The following is an 8,070-nucleotide window of genomic DNA, read 5'->3' as shown; positions in this document are numbered from 1 at the left end:
CTGCTGGTGGGACTATAAAATGGTACAGCCACTATGGAAAACAGTACGGAGGTTCCTCAAAAAAAATTTTTTTTAAACTACCATATGATCCAGCAATTCTACTTCTGGAAATGTATCTAAAGGAAACAAGAACACTAACTCAAAAAAGATATGTGCACCCTCCATGTTCACAGAAGCATTATTTATAATAGCCAAGACATGGAAACAACCTAAGTAACCATCAAAGTAGGAAAGGATAAAGTTGTGATACACATAAAAAAAGAGGAAATCCTACCATTTGCAACAACATGGATGAACCTTGAAGGCATTATGCTAAGTGAAATAAGACAAAGACAAACACTGTATGATCTCACCTATATGTGGACTCTAAAACAAACAAAAAACATACCAAACTCATAGAAAAAGAGATCAGATTTGTGGTTACCAGTGGCAGGGGGTAAAGGGAAGTACAACTGGAGGAAGGTGGTCAAAAGGTATAAACTTCTAGTTATAAGTCCTAGGGATGTAATATACAACATGATGACTATAGTTAACACTGCTATCTGATACGTAGGAAACTTAAGAGGGTAGATCTAAAAGTTCTCATCACAGGAGAAATTTTTTTCCTTTTACTATATCCATATGAAATAATGGACGTTAACTAAACCTATCATTGTAATCATTTCACAACAAGTGTAAGTCAAACCATCATGCTGTACACCTCAAACTTACATAGCTATGTATGTCAATTATTTCTTAATAAAACTGAAAAAAAAAAAAAAAAGCCAGACAATAATTCCATCATATGGGGAAAAAAGAAATACAGAAAAAGCTGTATTATTAATCAACTCCACTTTCAACACTAATCTACATATAACAAAGTGTAAAAGGATGTCAGATATTACAAGGCAAAGGCTTACTAAAAATGAAAGAGACAAATAAAAGTTAAGGAGTTGTGGGCCCACCACTGCCCAATGCCTGTTAGAAAACTAAATATAACCGAGGCAAAAGGTATTATTTATATTTTGTAGTTATACATTTCTAACATATTTAAATTTTCCCAAAAAGCATCAAGAAAGCAGTAAAAACAAAACAAAGCAAAACAAAAACCTATAGCCAATTATAAGATAGAAATGTTTCTAGGGGTGGCTGGCTGGCTCAGTCGGTTAGAGCATATATGACTCTTGATCTCAGGGTTGTGAGTTCAAGCCCCACACTGGGTGTAGAGATTACTTAAAAATAAAATCTTATGAGCACATGGGTGGCTCAGTTGGTTAAGCATCCAACTTTTGATTTCAGCTCAGGTCATGATCTCAGGATCGTGAGATCAAGCCCTGCATCAGGCTCTACACTGAGATTCTCTCTCTCCCCCTCTCCCTCTGACCCCAACCCCACTCGTGTGCACTCTATGTAAATTCATTAATTTGGGGGGGTGAATAAATAAAATAAAATCTTTCAAAAAAGAAATATGCTTCTATTCATTACACTGAAATTTGAAAAGTGTAAGAACAAGCAACTACCTTGTAAGAAAATGAGATAAATAAACTATTATAATTCAAATACACCATCAGACTAGAGGAGAGAGTTAGAATCAACTATATTAACTCCTAGAAAGGAGAGAGCCACAGAAGGCAAGTCTCAAATTCTGCCAGTAAACTTAGCCCAAATCTGTGGCAGTCTCCTGAACTACATATGAATGGAACAACTCCTAGTGCCCCGCTAAGGATAAAAGAATTGAACAAAGATTTCATCTGCTGCCCATCAAAGAGGAGACAAGAGTTCAGAGTTTGAGTTCAGCCAAATTAACTGCCTGCTAAGCCAAAAGAATTAACACTTTTTGGAGGAATATAAAAGAATCCAAATTTCCTACATTATATAATTCACACTATCCAACATAAATCCAAAATAACTAGACACACACAAAAAAGTAGGAAATGTGACCTGCAATGCTTAATTTCACCTGTTAACTTGCGTGGGCTACAAAGTACCCAGATATTACATCAAACATTATCCTGAGTGTTTCTATGAAGGTGTTTTTGGATGAATCTAACATTTAAATCAATAGACTGATTAAAGGAGATTCCTCTCCCTAATGTGAGTGAACCTGATCCAATCAGTTGAAGGTCCAAAGAGAACAAAAGGTTAACCCTCTCCCAAATAAGAGAATCCCTCTTTCCTGACTGCCTTCAACCTGGGACATCAACTATTCCTAAGTCTCAAGCCTACTACCCTTGGCTAGAAGGCTTGAGCCTGAATCACACTACTGGATCTCCTAGTTCATAGGACTTCAGACTCACACTTAAACTATACCGTCAGCTATCCTAAGTCTCCAGCTTGCCCAACTGTAGGTCTAGGGACTTGTCAGCCCTCGTAATCACATGCATGAATTCTTTAAAATAAATCTCTTTCTAGATTCTATTTCTCTGGAGAATCCTAATACAGATTTTGTTACCATGAAATGGAGTGGTGCAGTAAAAAGTACCTAAAATATGGACGTGGCTTTGGAACTGGGTTATGATGAAGGCTGGAAAGTTTCCGATGTGTGTGCTTAAAAAAAGCCTAGCACTTCTGGTCCAAGATGGCAATGAACTTCCACCTCCACAGGACACACCAAATCATACCTATTTATAGAGCAATTCCTCCTGAAGAACTGAGAGCTGACTGAACAGCTTCTGCACAACAAAAGACAGAGAGACCACATAGACAATGGCAAGAGAAACAGAGATAGGGTAACGAAAGGAACCCCCACCTGTCACCGTGAACTGCATTAGGGACAGAAACTACTGAAGGACCATAAGCAGATTCATCTTCCCTGAGGCAGAGAAAAAAGGCCATGGTTTAAAAGAGTAACTAGATTATAAAAAATTCAGCCCTAGAACTCCACCAAATGATGGGGAAGCTGCTGGAACTCTCTCCAGGTTGGAGGGGCCAAGGTTTACATTCTCCCTCCACCCTGACAGCATGGTCAGGAGCAGGGTCCTAGTGCCCTTGCTGGCCTATCACCTCAATAAGCCCCAGGCCCCACACCAGCCCTAGACACCCCACCCATGTGACCTCAGCACAACACACACCACATCTCTGGTCGGCTACCCCTTACAGGGCTAGCTGTCTTGCCAAGGTGACACAGGCACAAGCCACCCCAAAACACCACTATGGCTCCAGACAATTTGCCAGGGCACCCCCGATGCAGAGCCCCCCAAGAACACACCCGTTTTGGTTCCAGATGACTCACCAGGGTACTTTGTGCAGTGCCTGGGGACCACCCAGCCCATTCCTGCTTTGGATCCAGACAACTCACCAGGGCACCCCTGTACAGAGCATCCCAGCATACCTCAACTTGCACCTACTTCAGCTTCAGCGGTCCTGCCGGGGCACCCTCTATGTAGAGAGCCCTAGGACCACCCCAGCCCACACCCACTTCAGCTCAGGCCATCCCACCAGGGCACCCCAGCACACAGTGCCCCAGGACCACCAGCTACAACTTCAGCCAGCCAGCCAAAGTAACCAAGCACATGCAGCTACACAGGGGATGACCATACACAAGATCATTCCTTCAAGTTTAGGAGAAACATCTGTTCCACCTAATTCATAGAAACAAACACAGGCAGTCAAGCAAAATGAGAAGACAGAGGAATATGCTTCAAATGAAAGAACAAGACAAAGCCTCAGAAAAAGAACTAACTGCAACAGAGATAATCAAGCTATCTGCTAAACATTTCAAACTTAAAAAAAAAAATTAATGATCACAGAATAGAGATGCTCACCAACTGGAGAGAAGAATGGATGAAGTCAGTGAGAACTTCAACAAAGAGAGAGAAAATATTAAAAAGGACCAGTGTTGAAGAATACAATAAATGAAATGAAAAATACACTAGAGGTAATCAACAGCAGATTAGAGAATGCAGAAGAACAGATCAGCAATCTGGAAGACAGACTAATGGAAAGCACCCAAGCCATACAGCAAAAAGGAAAAAGAATTTTTTTAAAAAATGAGAACAGGTTAAGGATCTCTTCGAAAACATCAAGCAAACAAACAGTTGCATTATAGGGGTCTCAGAAGCTGAGAGACAGAGAGAGACAAAGGGACAGAAAACTTATTTGAAGAAATAACAGCTGAAAACTTCCTTCACCTGGAGAAGGAAACAGATATCCAGATTCAGGAAGCACAGAGAGTTCCAAACAAAATGAACCCAAGGAGCTCCATACCTTAACACATAATAAGAAAATGTCAAAGATTAAAGATAAAGAATTTTAAAAGCAGTAAGAGAGAAGCAAATAATTACCTACAAAGGAAACCCCATAAGGTGATCATCTGATTTTTCAGCAGAAACTATTGTGCACACCAGAAGGGAGAGGCATGATATATATATTCAAAGTGCTAAAAGGAAAAAACCTACAACCAAGAATACTCTACCCAGCAAGGTTATCATTTAGAATTGAAGGAAAGATAAAGAGCTTCCCAAATAAACAAAAATTAAAGGATTTCATCACCACTAAACTGGCCTTTACAAGAAATGTTAAAGGGCTTCTTTAAGTGGATAAAAAAGACTGTAATTAGAAGAAAATTATGAAAATAAAAAAATTTCATTAAGCAATCACAGTAAAGGTAGTAGAGCAATCACTTATAAAGCTAGTATAAAGGTCAAACAACAAAAGTAATAAAATCAACTATATTTTAAAAAGTTAGTTAAGGGGACTCCCATAATTAAAAAAGGGAAAACCTAATAACATATATAGAAAAGGTGGACAGAGGATAGTAAAAATGAAGTTCTTTTAGAATGTGTTTGATCTTAAGTGATCATCAATTTAATATAAACTACTATATACTTGGATGTTATATAGGAACCTAATAACCACAAGCCAAAAACCTATGATACACAAAAAAATAAAGACAAACACAACACTGAAGAAAGTTATCAATGACAAGGAAAGAGAGCAAGAGAAGAAAGGAACAGAGAAGGACTACAAAAATAATCAGAAATCAATAAAGAAAATGGCAATAAGTACATACCTATCAATAATTACTCTAAATGTACTCTTAATCTCAGGAAACAAACTGAGGGTTACTGGAGTGGAGGAGGGTGGGAGGGATGGGGTGGCTGGGTGATGGACATTGGGGAGGGTATGTACTATGGTAAGCACTGTGAATTGTGTAAGACTCATGAATCACAGACCTGTACCCCTGAAACAAATAATACATATTATATGTTAATAAAAATTAAAAAAAATAATAATTAAACATAAATGGCCTAAATGTTCCAATCAAAAGACAGGGGGTTAAAAAAGAAAAAAAAAAAAAAAAGACGGGGTGATAGAGTGGATGAAAAAAAACAAGACCCATCTATACGCTACCTACAACAGACTCACGTCAGACCTAAAAACACATACAAACTGAAAGTGAAGAGATGGAAACTAAAAAAAATATCCAGGGTAGCAATACTTTTATCAGACAAAACAGACTTTAAAACAAAGACTGTAACAAGAAACAAAAAATGGCATTACAAGGGCGCCTGGGTGGCTCAGTCATTAAGCGTCTGCCTTCGGCTCAGGTCATGATCCCAGGTCCTGGGATCGAGCCCTACATCGGGCTCCCTGCTCCACGGGAAGCCTGCTTCTCCCTCTCCCACTCCCCCTTATTGTGTTCCCTCTCTCACTCTGTCTCTCTCTGTCAAATAAATAAAATCTTTAAAAAAAAAAAAATGGCATTACATAACGATAAAGAGACTGATCCAACAAGAGGGTATAAGAACTGTAAATATCTATGCATCAAACATAGAAGCACCTAAATACATAACACAAAGATTAAGAGATATAAAGGAAGAAACTGACAGTAATTCAACAATAGTAGGGAATTTTAACACCCCCTTTAATCAGTGGATAGATCATCCAGACAGAAAAATCAATAAGGAAGCAGTAAGACCAGATGGACTTAACAGATATATACAGACCATTCCATCCAAAAACAATAGAATACATATTCTTTCCAAGTGCACATGGAACGTTCTCCAGGACAGATAACATGTTAAGCCACAAAATAAGTCTTAATAAATTTAAGAAAACTAAACTCATATCAAGCATTTTTTCCAACCATAATTGTATGAAACTAGAAATCAATTACAAGAAAAAAACTGGGAAAAAAACCACAAACACGTGGAGTTTAAACAACATGCTACCAAACAACTGATGTGTCAATGATGAAATCAAAGAAGAAATTAAAAAATATATGTACTAGTACTGGAAGTCCTAGCCATAGCAACCAGACAAGAAAAAGAAATAAAAGGCATCCAAATTGGTAAAGAAATAAATCGTCACTATTTGCCAATGACATACTATTCATAGAAAACCCTAAAAACTCCCCAAAAAAAGTAAGAATAAATTAATTTAGTAAAGTCACAGGACAGAAATATACAGAAATCTGTGTCTCTATATACTAATCACGAAGTATGAGAAATAGAAATTAAGGAAATAATTCTATTTACAATAGCACCAAAAAGAATAAAATCCTTACAAACAAATTTAATCAAGAAGATGAAAGATCTGTACTCTGAAGACTATAAAATATTGATGAACGAAACTGAAGATGTCACAAATGAAGATATTCCAGGCTTATGGATTGGAAGAATATTATTAAAACATCCATTCTACCCAAAGTAATCTACAGATTCAATGCAATCCCTATCAAAATGACAACATCAATTTTCACAAAACTAGAACAAAAAATACTAAAATTTGTATGGAACCATAAAAGACCCCAAATAGTCAAAGCAATCTTGGAAAAGAAGAACAAAACTGGAGGTACCACAATCCCACATTTCAACATATACTACAAAGCTGCAGTAATCAAAACAGTATGGTACTGGCTCAAAATAGATGCCTAGATCAATGGAACAGAATAGAGAGCCTAGAAATAAACCCACACTTATATACTGAATTAATCTACAACAAAGGAGGCAAAAATATACAATGGGAAAAAGACAGTCTCTTCAACAAATGGTGCTGGGAAAATGGATAGCTACATGCAAAAGAATGAAACTGGACCCTTTCTTACACCCTGAACAAAATAAACTCAAAATGGATTAAAGACCTAAATGTTAGACCTGAAACCATAAAACTTTTTTTAAAGGTAAACAAAGGCAGTAATCTCTCTGGTATCAGCCTTTTAGCAACCTTTTTTCTAGATGCCTCCTTCAGCAAGGGAAACAAAAGCAAAAATAAAACTACTGAGACTACACCAAAAAGCTTTTGCACAGCAAAGGAAACCATCAATAAAATGAAGAGGCAACATACTGAATGGGAGAAGATATTTGCAAACAATATATCCAATAAGGGGTTAATATCCAAAGTATATAAAGAACTTCTACAACTCAACACCAAAAAACCCAAATAATCTGATTAAGAAAATGGACAGAGAACCCAAAAAGACCTTCAGATTGCCAACAGACACATGAAAAGATGCTCAACATCACTGATCATTAGGGCAAATCAAAACCACAATGAGATATCACATTATACCTGTCAGAATGGCTAGAATCAAAAAGACAAGAAACAAGTGTTGGTGAGTATGTGGAGAAAAAAAAAAACACTCATGCAATGTTGGTAAGAATGCAAGCGGGTGCAGCCACTGTGGAAAACAGTATGGAGGCTCCTCAAAACATTAAAAATAGAAATGCATACAATCCGATAATTCCACTACTATTTACCCAAAGAAAACAAAAACACTAATTTAAAAAGAAATATACACCCCTACATTTACTGCATTTACAATAGCCAAGATATGAAAGCAACCTAAATAAATGCCCATCAATAAAGATGTGAGATACACACATAAACATACATACACACACACACACACACACACACAAATATTACTCAGCCATAAAAAAAGAATGAGATCTTGCCATCTGTGACAACTAGAGAGTATTACACTAAGTGAAGTCAGACAGCAAAAGACAAATACTGTGTAATTTCACTTATAAGTGGAATTTAAAAAACAAAATGAATGAACAAACAAAACAGAAACTGACCTATAAATACAGAAAAGTAACTGGTGGTTGCCAGAGGGAAGGGGGCTGGGGGCATGGGCAAATAGGG

At 37.3% G+C, this 8,070-nt stretch overlaps 1 protein-coding gene across 5 annotated transcripts in view; it reads right to left on the bottom strand.

The window, feature by feature from the left end:
- Positions 1–8,070, bottom strand: part of RFC1 (replication factor C subunit 1) — an 87,829-nt gene that overhangs the window by 60,015 nt on the left and 19,744 nt on the right. The window lies entirely within an intron of this gene.

The sequence above is a fragment of the Leptonychotes weddellii genome, chromosome 2 (genome assembly GCF_054177405.1).
Source record: "Leptonychotes weddellii isolate Sample4059 chromosome 2, ASM5417740v2, whole genome shotgun sequence".
In the NCBI taxonomy this organism is placed as follows: domain Eukaryota; kingdom Metazoa; phylum Chordata; class Mammalia; order Carnivora; family Phocidae; genus Leptonychotes; species Leptonychotes weddellii.
The sequence above is the reverse complement of the archived record's forward strand: the minus strand, read 5'-3'. Positions and strand labels throughout refer to the sequence as shown.